This window comes from Dermacentor andersoni, chromosome 5, assembly GCF_023375885.2.
Source record: "Dermacentor andersoni chromosome 5, qqDerAnde1_hic_scaffold, whole genome shotgun sequence".
NCBI lineage: Eukaryota > Metazoa > Arthropoda > Arachnida > Ixodida > Ixodidae > Dermacentor > Dermacentor andersoni.
This window is the reverse complement of record NC_092818.1, coordinates 22302006-22321352: the sequence shown is the minus strand read 5'-3', so window position 1 is coordinate 22321352 and position 19347 is coordinate 22302006. Positions and strand designations below refer to the sequence as shown.

The 19347-nt window shown below is 45.5% G+C and overlaps 1 long non-coding RNA gene across 1 annotated transcript; it reads left to right on the top strand.

Moving 5' to 3' along the window:
- The first annotated feature begins 4849 nt into the window (after nucleotides 1–4849).
- Nucleotides 4850–6302, top strand: LOC129384524 (uncharacterized). Its single transcript, XR_008612235.1, has 2 exons — nucleotides 4850–4984; nucleotides 6172–6302. It is a non-coding gene; the product is annotated as an uncharacterized lncRNA (long non-coding RNA).
- The last annotated feature ends 13045 nt before the right edge of the window (nucleotides 6303–19347 follow it).

The following is a 19347-nucleotide window of genomic DNA, read 5'->3' as shown; positions in this document are numbered from 1 at the left end:
ATCTTCCTCCTCTGTTTCGCTAATGGGGACGGGGTGGGGGGCTTTACGTTTAGGTTTGCCGGCCAAGGGTTTTGGAGCCGTTGTCTCCATCTGACTACGGGGTGTTTCAGACCTTTCTTAAAAGGATTTGAAAGCCTCCCTGAGCTCAGACAGCTCTTGCCTTAATTTCCGATTTTCTGATTCTAATGCCAATATTCGGGGATTTGACTCACGTTCCGGCTGTGCCCTACCATTAGTACTCCTAGACCTTGCCCTTGTCGGTTGTCCTGGTTTCCCAAGGCCTCCGTTCTTGACTCGATCGGCCCAGGTTGCTCTTGGGGTCGACTGTGAACGGGACCTCGATCTTGCCCCAGGTCCTCGGGGTTGCTGGTCAACACCAGAAGATTCTCCAGAGCTGGGTTGTCCTCTGGATCGAGAACGCCCTCTGGAGCGGGAGCGCCCTCGTGAGCTGGAGCGTCCTCGTGCGAGAGCGCAAGTTGGGGTCAATTTCTTGCATGACCCCTTTGCGCTGGGGATTGTCGCTGTCTTCAATGTCGTCGGCCACCTGTGTACAGCGTGCTTGCTGTCGTTGGCGCCTTCGACGCCTTTGCCTCACAATATAAGGCATCTGGAATCTTCGACTGCATTTTCGGTCCCCAGTGTGGTGCGCGCCACCGCAAATAGCGCACTTGGGATCGCAATGATGATCTTCAGGTGGGGAAGTGATTCCACAGCCCCTACACTTTCTAACACTTGCCGGATTGGGACACACGTCGGATCTATGTCCGATTTCACCACAGCCGTAGCACACATCTATCTGTCGTCTGTAGAGGTAACAGGGCATGAGTACGTTACCACAAATAACGTGGTTTGGCACTCTTTGTCCTTCAAACAGTACCACCACCGTTGTAATTTGCTTGATCCGACGTACCTTGACGAGGCCCGGATTTCGGTGATTGACGAAAAGGGTTTTCAGTTCCGCGTCGCTTATGTCCAGGTCGATACCGCGAACAACACCCTTACATGTATCTTCTCCTGCTGTGGTGTAGGCCGCCACTTCGAAGGGTCCATCCCTCGTATGGATCTTGCGTACCTTGGCGTAACCTCTTGCGTTTTCCTCCCGCGGAGTCGATACCACCAATATGTTTTGACAGCCGTTCGGACAGTACGTGTCCTCCGTCGTGTCTTCCGGCGCTAAGGCTGCTGCCATGGCCAGCGCTCTGGAGAGATGTACCAGGCTGAACTTTTTAACGTCGAGGCCGCCACGGGGGCGGACAATTATCTTGATGTGATCCCTCGGTAGCATCGGGATCCTAGAGGCGGTAGCGACGCGCTTAAGCACGTTCTGCGAGGTGGCCGTGCGGCGACTACCTTTCCCGCCATGGTTGGTGTCCTTTATAGCCACGGATTTCCCGCCAGCGGCTAATGCGCGTCTCCTTCGGCGAGTGATGGCTGTCATCCATCCGATATCTTCCTCCGAGGTGATCTCCATGCCTTCAACAGCTAAGCCGGAGGCCATGCCTACACTCCGTCGTGCGCGTGAGGCCTAGGCCTACAGCGCGAGTCAGGGGCTGGCACCTTTTCTACGTGGCACGCAGAAAACAGTTTTCAACGAGGCGAAAAATGGACCCACCGGCAAAAGATGGGCATCCACGTAATCCTTGTGACACGAGGCGTCGATCGCCACCAGGTTCTCAGGGGTGGCACAGAAATTCGGCGCAAAAACATTGATCGAAGCGGGAGCCGATGTTTGCACCACCGCACTAGTCGGCTTCTTCGCCGCTAGCACTGGGACCAGGATTTCAGCTTCCCTCTCCCACCTCGTCTTACAAGCCCGCACGCTTTTCCCCGAATTTCGCCCCTTTCTTATGATTCGGCACCACCGTAGAGGTTGCTAAATATCTTCTCAAGCAGGATCGTTCTGCAGCCACAAGTCGTCTTCGGCATCGACGAATTTTGTTAGAGCACTCGCGCGCTCAGTATCTGTCACCGTTGCCGTCTTCTTATTTATACGGTCGGCATGCACTATCCTCGAGCAACTTATCACATGACCAAGAAATTCCGCCATCTTGTCGAATGTCGCCATGTTGACACGATGGCAGTATGGTGAACTTGAGGATATGGCGGAAATGGAAACTAACCCGAACAGCACTCCGCTTTCAGCTCTTTCACAGCCTGGTGATAGTCCCAGTCTATGCTGAGACATGCAGCGAACTTAGACTGCTCGAAGCAAACTTGAAGCAGTCTTAAAAAACTGCTCAAACTACCTAACCAGTCCGCTTTCAAGAGTGAACTTTTCTCTTGATAATATATATGGACGGCCGTAATACACTTTCCAAATATTTGTGCGCCATTACGTAGAGAAGGCATACACGAACACTCTCGCACACACTGTTAACCGTTTCATGTAACGTTTGATTTAAAAAAACAACAACATTGTGACGTGCAGTGATCGATGTTAAGCCAATGAAGTCGGCTAGAATGTAAATTAAAAAGGCTGGTCTATAGGTTTTTAGAACTCCATAATAACAGGCTCTAGAAGCAATTTTACATCCAATAAATGGAAACTGGTTGCACGCAATGGTAACGCTAGTCCCCCGGCATGTTGTCACACGGAACATGCCATCTGAATGGATTTATTTGGCTTCATTTTATTGATGTCAATTTTTTTTGGGCCAACTTTGGCATTTGTGTTACGGAATACAAAGTTAAGTTCGACTATATGCTTTTTCTGTATGCGCTCCATACTCTTTGCTCTGTATGATTTTGTTTGCATACATAGGCTGTTCAGCAAAGTGCATGTACAGCATAGGCAAGGTAACATTTTTTAGACAACTTTTTTTGTCAACGTGAATGCGCTGGAAACCCGCGCAGAAGTGCTATAAGAACAAATGCAGCAAAAGGAACACGAGGCTTAGCCACACAAGGTTCGCAAATATAATTTGAAGAACTGCACTTCGAATTTCCTGCTACCTGTGTTGTTTGAGCTTCCTTTCACCAACGTTGCAAATTTTTCAGACTGGCGTTGTTCTAAAATACAACGTATTTCTCATAGAAACATGGGCAGCTGAAAGCCTAACTTTAGTTAGCTGCACTTGTTATTCGATAAACTGCGAGTCACCATTCAACTCGCATAACAAAAAATATAAAATGTCATATTGGTAATACAAATGATGGAAACAAGTATGTAACTGCCCTATGCCTTGACGGATAAATAAATTGTGGAAAATGTTCTAGAATTTATTCATAGCCATTTCATTTTATTACTGTAAGAACGCGTTTAACATTTATTCGACTTTCTCGTCATGAAATGATCGCACACAAGGCTATCCAAAGCGGCATAGCCATTACTCCTGCCTAAAATCTACATAGTTTTGTGCAACAGCAAAAGATGATTAACAATTATGTTTATAGGAACGTCTTCTGCTTTTGAAAAATATAGGCAATTCTACTTATCAAGCATTTTCTTGTTCATTTCGTTTGCGGTGATTCTTTTTGTGGCTGCGATACGAAGGATAATTTGGGCAACTTATGGCAGTAAATAGCTTTTTCTTTTTTTGCAGCGAGCCGTCCCTCCCTCAATGTTTCCCATATCTTCAATGCTTTTGTAATGCACATATCTATCTACCTCCTAGCCATGATCATTCGATTTTGTCACTTGCCACTCTTCAATTTATCCGTTCTTCACCGCCACTACCAACCCCACTTATGCTCCTCCCCTTTGAAGGCGGGGCTGGTGTCTCACTCACTGCGTCACCTTCATTTGAAAGACGGGTCGTCCGTCTATCGCCTGAGCGCAATCACCGCAGGGAATGCGAGATCTTAAGAACCTAGGAAAAGCGTTGACCAGAGTTCTAGACAGTCACGAAGATGAAAAAAGGAGGCGGTCGTATAAAGGGCACGGGTGATCACAGCTGCGGTTTTCCCAGTGACGGAAGAGCCCCGGCAATGTACGCTGAAATGTAGGTAGTACTGCTGGTGAATTGCGGCCTGGCTGCTCCATCATCCCCAGAAGCCTACGCGCACTACGACATAAAATTTTTATAGGGCTGCAGTTTTTTTTAGTCTACAGTTTCGCTGAGTTCAAAATCGCATGCCTGGTTCTTTCACTGCTCTGACAGAAGCGCGAGCACAGCCCGAGCTCAGCCCGAGCCAGAATATACTAGGCCAATTATATACTATACAATTGCTTACCGGACCTGATACCATGCAGCTCTCGAGTATTAGGTATTCGCGGACTCCAAGCCGGCACTTCGAGAAGATGCAGCAGGTCTTGAGCGAAGCGCGGGAGAGGAACCCGGCTGCTGTCCACGCCTCGTACATGACGCCTTTCGGCAGTTGGCATTCTTGGAAAGTAATCGCGCAGGAGTTGGGCCGCAATTTTAATGCGATAGCAACTGTACGGACACTCCAAGCGCATTTTTGACGTCGGTGTCGACGTCGCCACGATGTTCTGCATAAAGTGCAAGGGCGAGAACACCGTCGCATTCTTTGAACAGCCGCGCGCAGTCGCGCGCGCTGTATCTTGACGGCTCGTACCTTTTGTGCGAGCTATGTCATAGAGAAGAATTTCAACAAGAGGGTACTCCCGCGGAATAGGGCAACAGGAAACACGTCACGCGTAATGCCAACCCCATCCGTTAGATGACACGAGCCTCAAAAAAAAAAATAATAATAATAATGTGAAACGAACTTACAGACAACCTTTTATTTTTTTATTCTTCCCGCTAAAACTAAAAAGTTTCGCATATAAATGAACTTTTACTTCGCGACTTATTTTTCTTGCGTCGCCTAGCAAGAAGCTAGAGGCACGCCAGACTGCATCATCATGCATGCATCATTCGCCAGACATTCCACCGAAGCGGGCGAGGCTGGCTGCGCATGTCAAGCTCGCCTGCTTGGCGACCTGTCTCTTTTGGATGTAGCTCGTTTGTCGGGCTCGCTGCGTTTTCTTGCGTTCCGTCTGCATTTCGACACGGCACTGCTGCACTACTGGACTGACAAGGTGAGTAATTTCGTTTGACAATCTGCGACGCACTTCGAGCACATTTAGGCTTACAGTGACGCAGTTATCGAAAAGCAGTTCGGCTGTGCAGGCCCAGTTAATTTGAGTTACTCGTACTGGGAGATGTTGCGACGCTTTCTATAAGTCCAAGCTTTATTATAACTTATTTCGGTAGCTTTTGGGCACGCTCTCCGCACATGGCTTTGTGACGAAAAGCACCTCGGGCGTTTGACGCAGTTTTGCGTGTACTGAATCTTACTGGGACAGGTTTGGCGCTTTCTCTGACCCCAGACATTATTGTAACTAATTTCACTACTTTCTGAGTAGCGAAATGAGGCCACGCTCGGCGTAGCTGCGCAGTTAGCGAAAAGCAGCTCGGCTGTGTGCCGCACTTAGATTCGCGTCTACCTAATCTTACTGGGAGAAGTTCGTGACGCATTCTCTGACTCCAGAAATTATTCTAATTCATTTCGTTACTTTTTGGGATACTTTTGAGGCATGCTCGCCGCTCCTGGGATTGTGAAGCTGTTAGCAATTAAAAAAGCAATCCGGCCGTGATTAGTTTTGCGTGTACTGAATTTTAGTGGGATAAGTTTGTGACGCTTTTTGTGGCCCTGCAACAACATATACCTTATTTCAGTACCCACGCTTTTCGCAAACGCGATGAGCGATTGCCGAGGGTGATAACACGGGAGTGTGTTGCTTGCGCCGGCAAGACGTGTAAAAGATAACGCCGAGGAATTCAAGAACTTGACATTTCTGTCTTCTGAGCGACTGAAAACAGGCTTTGCACCCACGAATTTGTCTTGAGTGCGACTAGAAGGCATTCTGCGAGCGTGTAACATGGTCAGGCTGAGAGCCTGTGTTGTAGCCACCTCTGTGTACTTGGCGTACCATCGCGCCGACTGAGGCCAAGTTGTTTTGAAAACGCGCAGTCACCCGTGTATTTGTGCACTTAAAGTGAAATAATAATGGCCGGGAAGGGACGCATGCTTGAAAATCGGATGTTTTCTGCAGATTGTATGGCATAGTTTGGGAGGAGTCTATTTACTACGAAATATATGTAAAAGTGATTTTACCTGTAATGCCGCTCATTCACTACTTATGCACGCTTAGCCTCTACACGCAATATTCCTGTTAGGTCAATATAACAAAATGATACATGGTTGTAATTTACTTATTTTCAGCTGATGGCATCTGGTGGGGCATCGTATGGCAACGACTGCTGCTTACGTGGTGCCACAACTTGGGATGAATGCACAAGAAGCCCGGGACGAGAATTTATATAGAGCAAAATAAACATTTCATCATTTCAGAAGACGTCTTGTGTCTTCTTTATGAAATTCCACGTCACAGAAATTCGGTGAAGGCTTGTAAAGATCGTTGGCAATCATTTTTACTGAATAATAAAACGATTCTGCGCCACGGCCGCAAGTGGTTCAGTAGCAGAAGCGAAAAAAATGCCCTGCCGATCAGCGGAGCCGGCGTGGCGTGTTCGAGCAGGCGTTCAAAACGCGCGCGCCCGAAACCGATACCGGAAGGTGTCAATACCATCCGCTTGGTGCGCTATAGTCAGCCGCTGGGCTCTATGGGAGTGTATGCTCTTGCTGAACTCTTTCTCTATGGCTGTGGTGTCGTTGCTGTTGAGTTAAAACGGTAGACCGTGAGAAGGTCACTTCACTGGTTTCTGCTGCTGCGCTTGCTCACATCAGCGTTTTGACAGTGACGGCGTTCATCGAGTGTGATATGTTCATGTTTGCTCTTGCGCGCTGACACAATGCGTGTTAATTCAGTGAGTAAGCGAACGTTTCCAAGTTTATACGGCCAATAAAACTAGTATCTGAACGTCGTATAGCTCTGCACTAATTTGCTATCGCAATTGATGCTTCGTCTTGCGGGAGAAACTGCGACTTTTTTGTAAGTAAATTGTTTATACGCGACTCGCCTAATACACGAAGTGTCGAAAAGAGCTGGATTGCACTGAAAAAGCAATGAAAAAAGGAAGAAAAAGTGGCATGCGATTCCATTGATGTGAAGGTGGAAGGAGTTGACACAGAATTTAGATCAAAGGCATGAGACCCTCCGTGCTGCTCTAAAATTTGTAATTAATGAACCGTCACAGACATGGTCAATCTTATTTGACTTTAATGCCACTCTCCAGTGCATTATGTCGCCATTTCGTCATTGACCGAATGAGGAATTAGTCGCTGACATAAGACTTTTTATCACTACGCAATACAGAAAAAGCACAACATAGTCTATGATTGGATACATGGTCATTGTGGGATCTACGGAAAATACTGTGCAGATGAGGCTGCCCGATGTGCGCATGTTGGCCTCCACGTGTAGCTATACCGTTGTCCAGAACAAACGCAGCTACATGACTTTGCTCACTCGCTCATGAACTGGCACTTTCCCAGTGGAACTCGACGGAATTTACCAACGCTCGTCTCTACCACTTGGATTCGAATCTACGGCTATGTGTACCGTTAGGACTATCAAGAGGTCAGGAGACGCTTCTGTGCCGCTTGTGGTTTGGCGTGGCCTTCACGCATGCCTACCCATTCCGGACCGGTATGGCCAGCAGCCCTACATTCGATACCTCTGGGTGCTGTGGCGCTTCGGGGTTTGAAGACGTGGGATCCACTTTCCTCGTTGAGGGGTAAGTGAACCTGAGGCTGGGTCCGATATTCAGGACGTTAGATAAACACGTATATATTTATATAAGTACAAGAAAATGCAAAGAAATACAAAGAAATGCAAAGAAATACAGCAAAGTTGATGATAAAGTGGTAGTCGCTGATTTCCTCCCAGCGTCCGTAGCTCCTTTTATGGCGTGTGTGAGGTTTGTTTAGTCACTTCCCCCAATCCGGTGCCAGGAGGTCGATGACATCAGGTCCCATCAATCCGGTGTCAGGAGGCCGCTGACTTCAGGTCCCACCAATCCGGAGGTAGGCCGACCTTTTCGCCGACTCCGATCGTACTCTGAGGGATGGTGGCCGGGTCACACTAAGCGCACCTCTGGCTTGGACACGCCAGTTTGTGCTGCTGACAGGTGAGAGCCGTATCATTGCTAATTTCTGAAACCTTTCATGAACGAGGTATTCCAGCGCTGGTCATAATTCATCCGTGTTGAGAAACATGCCGACGAGACCATCGGCCCGTTCTCCACAATCGTGCAAACCGTGACCGAAGGGTGTCACGCGGTGAACGGCCGATTACAACAGTGCGAGGAAACAATCGCCCACCTTCTCTGTGAGGTTCCTCATTTCAGTGCGCCCAGAAAATAACTTTCAAGAGTATTAGATAGTCTGGACAAACGAACTGTTTAGGAGAAAATGGTCCTGGGACACTAGCCGTGACCGTCCTCAGCACAGTAGTATTTGAAAGCGTGGTTGCGCTTCATGCGAAAAACTTGTCTTAAGAGTATAAGCAGGGCCGTATTCTCCCTTTTTTTACCTCTTTCTTTTTTGCTGTTCTTTCTCTTTTTTGTAATATATCTCTTCTATTATCTTGTGTTCCCCTTAGCCCCTTTCTAGAGCACAGGTTAGCCTGCCGTTCTGAGACTTGGTAAACCTCTGTTTCTTTGCGTCTATTCCTGCTTTTTCCTCCTTCTCCTATTTCTTTTGAGCGCTGAGAGCAGTCATCCCGAAGAAAGGCACACGCACACACACTTTTATTTTGATCTGAGGTCTTGATCGGCGGCGCACGAACACGCACCAAATTTTTTTTATAGCTGTACCTTAGTAGGTGGCATTATGAGGACGAAGTTCCTATGGTTCGCTTCATTATATGCAAAAGCTTATACGTCTCATCACCTGCATATGGATACATTCTCCTGATAGGTGGTCATCGTGACGATAGGTACGCACACACATTCTCACATTACATCTGTTGTTAAATTTGTAAGCATTTCTAAGTCTGCCCAACGAGGAATTTGTCCATGACGTAGTACAATGAGGGGCTTATACCCCCTTAAGCAATAGCTCATACCCCCGTAAGAAGAACATTATTCAAATTTTCGGCGAGTTATTCGGGGTTTGGGCGAATATACCCGCTTAGCGTCGGCCGGCGCTAAGCGGGTTAAGTCAGGCGGTTTCTTCGGCCCGCGAGACGGCCCAGAGTTGGTCGACCATAGCAAAAAATTATCTACCCGGGAGTCTACTGGTCTTCAAAATGGTGCCTGCCGAAAGCTAATCTACTTAAAATGCATATCCCAGTGACGCGACATTTAAACGTTTGCATAGAATGAAGCGATTTTGCAATAAATTGAAAGCTGAGTGTTTGAACACGCATATTTGTTGATGGACCTGAAAAATCCATGGAAGCATAGAGATAAACAGCTTCACTGTAAAAACGCATCACATTCTAGGTGAGCATAAGCTTGCAGAGCACAGGAAAGTGGCGCAAGACATGAAAACAGCCCAATAAATACGTTCAGCATAAGATTCTCTAGTTTCCCTCCTGGTTACTGTACATTGGCTTCTTTGTATGTATTATTATGTATGAATGTACTACTGCTATTCTTGTATAGTCTCCAAGCATTATGTGGTCTTTTTCTATGGAATGTTTTAGTAGTGTTCATTCATGAGTTATTACTCGTTGCTCACCCCTGTAATAGTCCCCATGGGGGATCGACAGTATTCTATTAATAAATGAATAAATAAAATAGAAAAATAAAGAAATAAATACACAGATCCACAGATTATTGCCAATCCGGCGCGCTGAGCGAACCGAGGGTGTGCGAAACATTTTGCGAGTAGCTCGTTATGGCGTCCAACCTGCTGCGGTGTGCGTCGACCAGTTCTGGTTCCCGCCACGAGTTAGAGCTCATTGTAGAGCTCGAACATTCTAAAAGTCCAAAAGAGCATGGGCTTGCCCGGCCGCTCGATCATTGTGAACCCGTTCCTCTTCCTCTGCGCCTAGTTGGGCCCCAGTAGTACGAGAACCTTAAGCTGCTCAAGTAAACCACTGAGGAACGCAAAGACCAAGTTGTCGCACTTATTGACAAAGCTGTGCCTTCTGTGAACTTTGTGAGCGTCGAAAATGGGGGAGAGGGGGGCGTCATCAGCTCGCGTCACTGTGATGGCTCTGCCACGCTGGAGGGTAGCGCAGCGCTGTGGCGCTCAGACTCCATGTGCAGCAGCAACGAGCAGGCCTCTGTGCTGGGGTGAACAGACTGCCAATGACGAGAACGACCACGAAAGACCGGTGCGATCATCCGGTGACCGGAAATCAACATTCATGAGAAACTTCCTTTTTAATTTCCATTCGCACGGAGGAAAGCACCACCCAAAGTTTCGCAACTGAAACGGCCGCACCTTCTTACGAGCGCCACCTTTATCGCGAGCAAGCAGTACACAAGAATCAGAGGCGAGAGTTACGTAGATCACGAATTAGGAACGAAGGCGCTGTAGCGACCACGAAGGCATCGTAAACGCGAGCATAGATCCAGCCACTTAAGTTGGTGGGCGCCATCCCCAATAAAAAAGCAAACGAAGAAACGGATCAGACTTGCAAAAAATCCAAGAACACCTAAGCACTTCTCATGAGTTGTGAATGCAAAAGCATTAGTGTCTAACTGACCACCGCTGAGCGGTACCTTTAGTTATCAACTCCTCGCGCAGAAGCGAGTGCGTTGAGACGCTTGCTGTATTTTGATTTGGCTTTACCGAGGTGCAGTTAGAACGCAGGCGAGAGGTCACGCAGAGTAGGAACACGGCTATAACAAAGGCTTCCGATAGTGATAGCGAGGTTTACGTGGCGTCTGCGTGATGTCCTCTCTCCTCATGCAGTACTTGGCGCCCTATCCGAGCAGGCAGGCTCCTACCCAGGACTTTGTTTTTTTCCGGGGCGAGGGGGCAACCCAAGGCAACTTTTCTATGCAATAGAGGGGGGGGGGTATATCTTTACTAGTACAGTTGTGAATAATGTCCCCTGCTCGCCGTAAAGACAAGTAAACCCGCAAAAGAGAAATTAAGTAAAGTGTACCTAACATGCAGGGACACTTGTGAGATATACCTCTCCTTTTCTTGACAAACAAGGAATCACGTCAAATGTACAAGCGCCGGAAAGAAGCGCAGGAAGAACACTGCCAAGAACAAGTAAGCAAAACAAAGTGTAAAATAAAGATTTCTAGTCGCGTTTTTTAATTAGCTCTGGAAGAATTACAGGGAAATATATACTTGCGGAAAAATCACAGTTCTTTTGCATCTCTCGTTTACTGCTCTACCAAAGTAAGCACCAAAACGGACTTGTATTGTTGTTTAGGAAGTTACGTAACAGCGCGTGGCTGCCAGTCCCGTACAACTGCGTAGAGCTCAGGACGCCGCGGTTCTAGACGTAATGCGCCCACCGCAGAGGTTAGAACAACACCTACGCAAGCACAGCAGAGAAGTCGCTACGTCAGGCGGCGCGACTGATAACTGTAGAAGCGTCATTCAAAACAGACTGAATCTTTTTCCATTTCCGGCGGCGTTTTCTCTACTTCTGTTTTGAATAAAAAATGTTTATGCATAAATATCTACATGAGCAACGCGTAAATTTGTTAATTTTTGCGTTTCCTTCCTGTTTCGCTGTTCTCTCGCCTCCCTCCCGAAGATCACCTAATTTCTCAACTCCTTGCGACTCCTGTTTCCAGGGGCCCTATAACGTAAAACTATTCCAATATGTTTCTATTCCAATCTCCTGACGTCAAATTTGCGCAACCACCAACGCAAGCACCGGGCGGTCACCCGCAGGGTTGCCTGAACAGACCAATCAAACGCTCTCCTCGTTCATAGGAGGTCACTTTTGTTTGCTTGAAAAACGAATAACCTTGCCTACACTGAGCGGCTTGTCGTATTTAATTGGCTGACAAGAGGCGAGGAGAACGCTCAAGTGGAGAGCGATTCGATGGGGCCGAGCCACTGCACTGAAAGTCGATAACCGGATGAAGAGGGTGGTGCCGGCGTCTACGATTGGTCGGCTTTCCCTTACTTAGCTTGCGGTGGCTGGTTGAAAATCGCGGCGGCATGCAACGGAAGCTCAAGAATGACGCTAAGACGGACCCTCAGCAAAGAAGAGTTGGCAGAATGAGGGGGTAAACGTGCCGAAAGTGCTCGAAAACTTTACACGGCCACGCAAGAAGTTTTATTATACGCAAATACACCCATGCTCTCCGGCAGGTGCGAATAACCAGCGTCTGAGCGATCGGCGGCAGCCAACTTTTATTCCTTTCGGAACGGGGCAGCCTGTGGCTATTCCAAAGAAAATTCAGTTTTGTTCGGCATATTAATGCATCTTTATTGCGTACACGTCACTTTGACGCGGTGAGTTCTTGCGGTTTTCTGACGTCGCGTGACAGGCAGGTGAAGTGGGTGCAGCCCGAAAACTTTTTACCAATAGCCGAGGGCTAATGGCGAAAAGGGGTCGAATCAGCAATAACTGTTTTTCTTTTTTCTGTCAAATCATGCGTAATCAGTGTGTACACATCATATCAGATGGGGAGGTATCGCGGTTTTCGTGACGTCGCGTGACAGACAGGTGAAGTGGGGGTGGTCGAAAAAAGCTTTTGACCAATCGTGGAGGGTTGATAGCAGAATTGGAATAGAAAAGATTGGAATAGTTTTGCGTTATAGCGCCCCAGTTGCCGCTTTCACGGGAAGAGTGCCGTACAAATAGGGACAAACCAGACGCGCTAACGGGTGACATTCATAGTGCGCATGGGGTTAAGGGTTATTGCAGAGTCCGATGATGGACACTGTTGCACATGATTTCATTTCCCACCTTACCTAACCCATATCACGTGTACATCGTTCCGAGGATCTGCCAGCGTCGTGGCGAGACTTCACTAGAGGAAATAATGAAGCAAAGGAAAACTTAAACGGAACTGGCATTTCCTCCGGCCACAACTCGTTTCACGAGCATACAGCCCAGGTGACTACGAACTGAACCCCCTTCCTGATCCCTGGATCAGTCTAAACAAAGAAGGTTGAATTAACCAAGCAACACCGATGCGTGTGTCTGTTGCAAGAGAAGCTGACAACGGAACGCATCTCGAGTTTATCGTGCGGGCACCGATCCGATGAGAAAACGGGCCTTCACACCCCAGGATATGCCGGTAACTACCGCCATCCAAAAGGAGGGAAAAAGGTAGCAAAATGTTGACCACCGAGTAGCTCTCAAGTTTCAAGATTAATTTTTCAGTGCTTTAGGAATGTATGTGAGGAGCGGTAGCGTGTGTGGCCGCTTAATTTCGGAGGAAGGGGGGGGGGGGGGTGCCCCTTGGTACGCGCCTCTGTTTCATCGAGGTGCGCTCGTGTCGTGGCCTTGTAGCCCATGTCAATTCCAGCGAGGCACGCTCTTGAGTAGGGGTCGCAGCCAACGGGAGTTTAGGTGCCGTGTCGCTGGTACAGACGCCAGCTTTTTCGCTCAATTGGCCATTTGATGCTTTCGCATGAAGGATGTCACTCGTGTTTTGCAATTCCATCCTGCATAACCTTGTGAAAGTGGCTAGGGACCCAGCTTTATGAATCAGTAGATCACACAGTTGCACAGTTAAACTGCACACATAAAAAAGTAATCTTTAAATGTGTTACTATGTGCTAGTGTACTTACTTAGTGTGTAGGGTAGTTTTCGACATGACATACGATAATTTGAAATGGAGGTATATTTTGGTGAGTCAATGTTCAACTGATCACTAAATATTTGATGCAAAATTGTTTGGCGAGCTTGTCTCGGCCTGGTTGAGAGTGCGGCAAGCACCGACTGTGCCTAACCGTAGGTGGGAAAATCATTGCGTTTACGTTCAATAATGATCAATCTGATTGACTTTCTTTCGACACCTTCCAGCTTAATTGTACGAGTTACTGTGTGTGCAAACCAAACGGCGCTGGCGTTTTCTAGGATTGCTCTTAAAAAAATCGTGTAAGCTAATAAATTAGTTTGTGATGTGGCTGTCAGTAACCATCATTGATTAAAAAATTGGTTACCGAAGGTTTTGCAATGACGTTAGAAATTTGTAAGTCTGACTTTAGCTTGATTGTTAACGCGTTTGTGTTTTTAAGGTTAAAAGAGATTCATTGAAGGGTGGTGCATACCCAGTATCAAAAGCCAGTGGCTCAAGTATGTCTGGTGGTTGGTTTCAAACCCTGCACCCTCAGCATGACAAGCCGGTGAACGGCCCACAAAAAGTTCTGATGATGATTTTTAACAGTTTCTTTCAATATCGGCCTGATTATTGTCATTTAGTTTGGTCTACTAGCACTAAAAATAATCTGCACGACATGCATGTCATGCGAAATTGCTACGTGTAGTTGAAGATGTCTCTGGTTATTTTCATGCACTGGAATGTTTTTGTAAAATATGGAGTGATGCCAATCGAAACAATGTATGATCATCGAGTGTGTAGATTTTATAAACAAGAGCTGAAAACTGTATTGGGTTTTCTTAAGCAACTTGCCAAGTTAGAAAACAATAGCTCTATATATGTAACACGCAAGAAGGAATGCAGGAAAGTACCAGCAGTAAGAACGGCATATGGACAATAGACGCTTCGAAATAACCTACCAAGTTTACTTAATAGATCATACAGCGAAGCACTTGAACTGGAGAACATTGCCTTTAAATCTATTAGCAGTTATTTCAGCTTAAAGCTAGACCAAATTCTCCGGTTGTCTGGTCCAGTGCTTTTTTCGGACAAGAAAAGTATGTTTGCCGTGTTCGTTCTTGCTCCGCATCTAGCAGAAAAATATTCACATGATTATGCAGACCTTGGGCTCCCTTTCTCTTTCGCATCTCCCTAGAAGATTGTATTTGTCTGTGTAGGAACATATGGTCATATTTTATGTATTTCTGTGAGATTGTGTAAGCTTGCATTTTTGTACACAACTTTCTTATGTTATTTGCGTAATTTTGTGCATAATTTCTCTAAAGTTAGAGGCTGAATGTGTTTGTCATTGCTGTAATCGCCAATGAGGGGGCCTGGAGCTTTTTTAGGCTGTCGAATGGGCTGCCGCAGGCCCTTTCGCATAATTACACTGTACTGATGCCAAAAATAAACAAACCTCATTGTCATTGTCGTTAGTCTACAGGCTACCTAGTGACCGAAGTTGGCGTGAAAGAAAACATACACACACAGTTGAACAGCAACAGAAATATAAATATACCTCAAATAAGACGAACTTTCCGAAGAATGCTGATCGCGTTAAAATTCGTGTATCATGCACCAAGGAAGTGATGTCTACACCTAAATATCCTGCGAATCTCCGATATGCCCTTCAAATTGCCGCAAAGGTTCTTCGCTTTGGACGGTCGTGCGTTTGCCCAATCCGCGCTGCTCAAGTTCTTACTCGTCCACAGAGGCCGCCACTGAGTGCATGCAGCTTACTTTGATTTCAATATTGTTGAATTTACAAATACATTGTGAACGCCGTCGCCGGCTTTTATTAGGCGTTTTTTTTTTTTGAACTGCACAATATTTTGTGATTAGAGCAGTATCAATTGTGCCTAAGTAATTGTTACGGTATAGCTGCGGAGGGGTCGAACTTAAGAAGCTTTTCCTTGGTAATTGATTCCGGCCTTTTACTGTTCGCTTTTCTAATATTTCCCACATAACCATCAGCTGGGACGTACTTTCACGAACAGTTTTATCGCTTGATCTTTTTTGTGGCTGCAAGCCGTAATCGCTGGGCCCGAGATCGGTTCTCATCGCAGGTATGTGCGAAAAGCCGATTTCAGTTGATTAACTTCTTATGTATTTATCGTGGGTGGCTAAAATAAATGAAGCGCTCGGAGCCCGTCCTCTGCATATTCTAGCTGAGCAAAAAGAGTTTTCACTAATGAAGCTCATGTTTTACCTACGCGAACAAATATTTCATATTCCATGGCTCCCTGGAAGCCAAAGTTAAGCGGTAGAAGGGTGCCTGACAGCAATATAGCATCTTGCTTGAATGTGATACGCGCCTAAATGTGGAGCGAAACAAAATGTTCAATAATGGACATTGTAGGGTATTTCGTCTCACCGCTCATGTGACCCGGTGAACATACCGGCGCTTTGGACGTTCGGCCTCGTTATGCATTCATGCTCTCAATGCATGTTTATGAGCACCCCCGACCCCGACAAATACTAGGACATTTCGTCACACTGTCAGCGCCACCACTGGCACTGTTCCATGAGGAGGTGCCCTACGGATCGATGTCGTTGTCTTTTTTACTTTCAGTGGCAGCGCGACGTCTATATGCCGGTGGCAAAGAACTTGTGCACCATCATTCCGTCAAGCATCCAGTCTGGGGCGCAGCATATATTTATTGGCAGGCGTTCACTCACTATACCGCAAAAAAAAAGAAAAAGGTATCTGCAGGCTACGGCAAAAAAAAAAAAAGAAAAGCGATCCGAAATAGAAAAGCAGGCCGGCCGCAAGGCACCGCCGAAGGTAGCCACACGATTTAAACAATGGCAACATGAGAGAAGGTAGTAGGGAAGGGTTGGGGTTGCTCTGCTCTAATTTCAGCCTCACAGGCGCCACTCGTCCACGTCCATTTCTTTTTCCGAGAGCCTTCGAATTTGGTCAATTTGTTTCAGATTCAGATTCAGATTTATTGGTTCCAAAAAAAAGAAGTAATTACATGACAAATATACAGACGAGTGTCCCAAAGTGAAAGAACTGTAGTGGGACCCTCGGTTAATAATAACAACATTGATGGTGATATAAATAGTCAGCAAATTAGCGTATTATAAACAACATCTACAGATTAAATACATCATTAGACATGTCATTTACAATCAAACAAGAAAAAGCACGTTATACAAGAAAGTCGGAAGAAAGCATGGATGAAATACAAGAAATGACATGCGATATAAAAGTCGAAGGTACACCGCCAGATCGTAGTTAAGTTATCGCAGGAAATGATGCTTAAGGTGATTTTTAAAAATTGCAAGAGAAGTACAGGATTTTATGGTTGATGGTAATTCATTCCAAAGAGAAATTGCAGCGAAGGAAGATGTTTTTTTGCCGTAATTCGTATGAACCATGGGTAACAAGAAATTGTTGTTAGCCGCAAATCTGGTCTTATTTTTATTCTGTAAAAGGTTAGTTGCAATGTACGGAAACGTAAGGTTATTATGAAGCAACTTGTGGAGCAAGACGAGTGTGTTAAACTGGAACCAATTATTAATAGGCAAGATATTATACGCGCGAAGTAACAAAGAGGCATTGGATTGCTTGGAGCTAGAAGTGATAATGCGTATTGACTGATTTTGGATATGCTGAATTGATGATAAGTGACAAGCGTACGTGTTGCCCCATGAAACAATGCCGTAATTAATGTGACTATGAATGCATAATACAACGCTAGCAGAGCCTCACGAGAAAAAAAAAGGGGCGAGCTTTGATTAATGCACGTATACCAAACGCAGTCTTGTGCTTGAGATGTTGGAAGTGAGAGCGAAATGTAAGGTTAGGGTCAAGATGTATGCCAAGAAAAGTGACATCGGTGCTAACGGGAATTGAATGAATTCCAAGCTTTACTTCAAGAATAGAAGTTAAGGCCCTTTGAGCACTTTTGAATAACATAAATTTAGTTTTTATACAATTAAGAACTAAGTAATTGTTGCTACACCATTTTACAATGTTACTTAATGCAATATTTAACTTAGAAGTAAGAGTAGTAACAGATTTGTCAGATGAAGATATGGTTGTGTCATCTGCGTATAAAATACAATGAACGTAGTTGGTGGAGTTAAGAGAATCCGGAAGATCATTAATATATAAAAGGAAAAGCAAAGGGCCCAGAACTGATCCCTGTGGTACACCGTGGTAAATACATTTTGTTACTGAGAAAGTTTTTGCTGCATGTACTGTGTATGGCCGGTCAAGTAAATAGTTTTTTAAGAATGTTAGCGCAGGACCGGTTACACCATAAGAGTCAGGTTTATTAAACAGGACTTGACGGTTAACCGTGTTATAAGCTTTACTGAAGTCTAAAAATACAGATCCGACTAAGTTTCCCGAATCAATACATTTTTTTATGTAGTCAGTTAGAGATAAACAGCTAGATTCGTGGAACTTCCTGGGCGGAAACCAAATTGATTGTTCTTTAGCAATTTAAACTTTGTTAAGTAGTTATTAAGACGTTTAACAAATAATTTCTCAATGAGTTTACTAAGGCAGGAAAGAATTGCAATTGGTGGGTAATTATTAGCTGTGTGTTTGTCGCCTTTTTTAAAAACAGGAATAATCTTGGCATTTTTTAAAAATGAAGGGAGTGCGTCATTAAGGGCTTGCCAACTTAAAATTTAATAGATTAGCCATATAATCTAGAATACAGCTTTCGAGCCGCTTACTTGTTTTAGCTGCTTGCGATGAATAATCCGGAAATTATCTAACGTAATTCTTTTGCTGACCTATAATTACGCAAATTCTGATTTAGCAATGGCCAACTTTGACAGCATGAATAATGTCACCAGGAATTTGATTTACCAGCAAAAAAATATCTCTAGAGCAATTAAAGGACATTGCCAAGAACGAAAGTACAAATGCTATTAGTGCTAATGTCAAGAAACGGGAAGAGAGCGGTGCTGCTAAGAGAGCAAACGAGGATAGCCGATATTCTAGTTGTCATTAGGAGAAAAAAAATACAGCTGGACAGGCCATGTGATGCGTAGGGCAGATAACCGTTGGATCATGACATTTACGAAATGGCTGCCAAAGGAAGGTGAGCGCAGTAGAGGAGGGCAGAAAATTAGGCGAAGCAATGAAAAAGTAAATTTGCAAACGTAACTTCGAATCGGCCGGCGCAAGACACGGGTAATTAGGGATCGCGGGGAGAGGCCTTCATTGCGCAGTGGACATAAAAAAATAGGCTGATCATGGTTTGCTAGGATGATAATTCTGACTGCTGTAATGAAAAGAAATGGTGCACTTAAAAAGATGACAGGGCGGAAAAACGGATGTATAAATTTGCAAAGCTTCAGCTGAGAGCAGACATTTTAATTCCTACAGCGATGGAAACGAGGAGAAAACAACTGAGACCTAGCGACACAGTACCCGAGAACCGTATGCGCCTGGCTGCATGTCTATCTCGGTTCACTATAGCTGAGCTGCGGAAAAAAAAACATTAATATCTGTGGTTGTTAAAATATATACAAAGGAAGGGGAGGAATGTGGTGGCCGCTGTATAACTGCTTCTCGGACACCTGACACGTGAACACCGGTGAGGAAAGTGGCCTCAATGACAATAGAACGGAATAGGAGAGATAGCTCTTTTTTGCAAGGCAGATTATTCTGCCGACGTTTACAGTATGGATGCCTATATATGATACTCTGCATAGAGAAATGTACTGGGGGACAGAAACTTCCTAGGAGAAGCGGCACAATAAAGG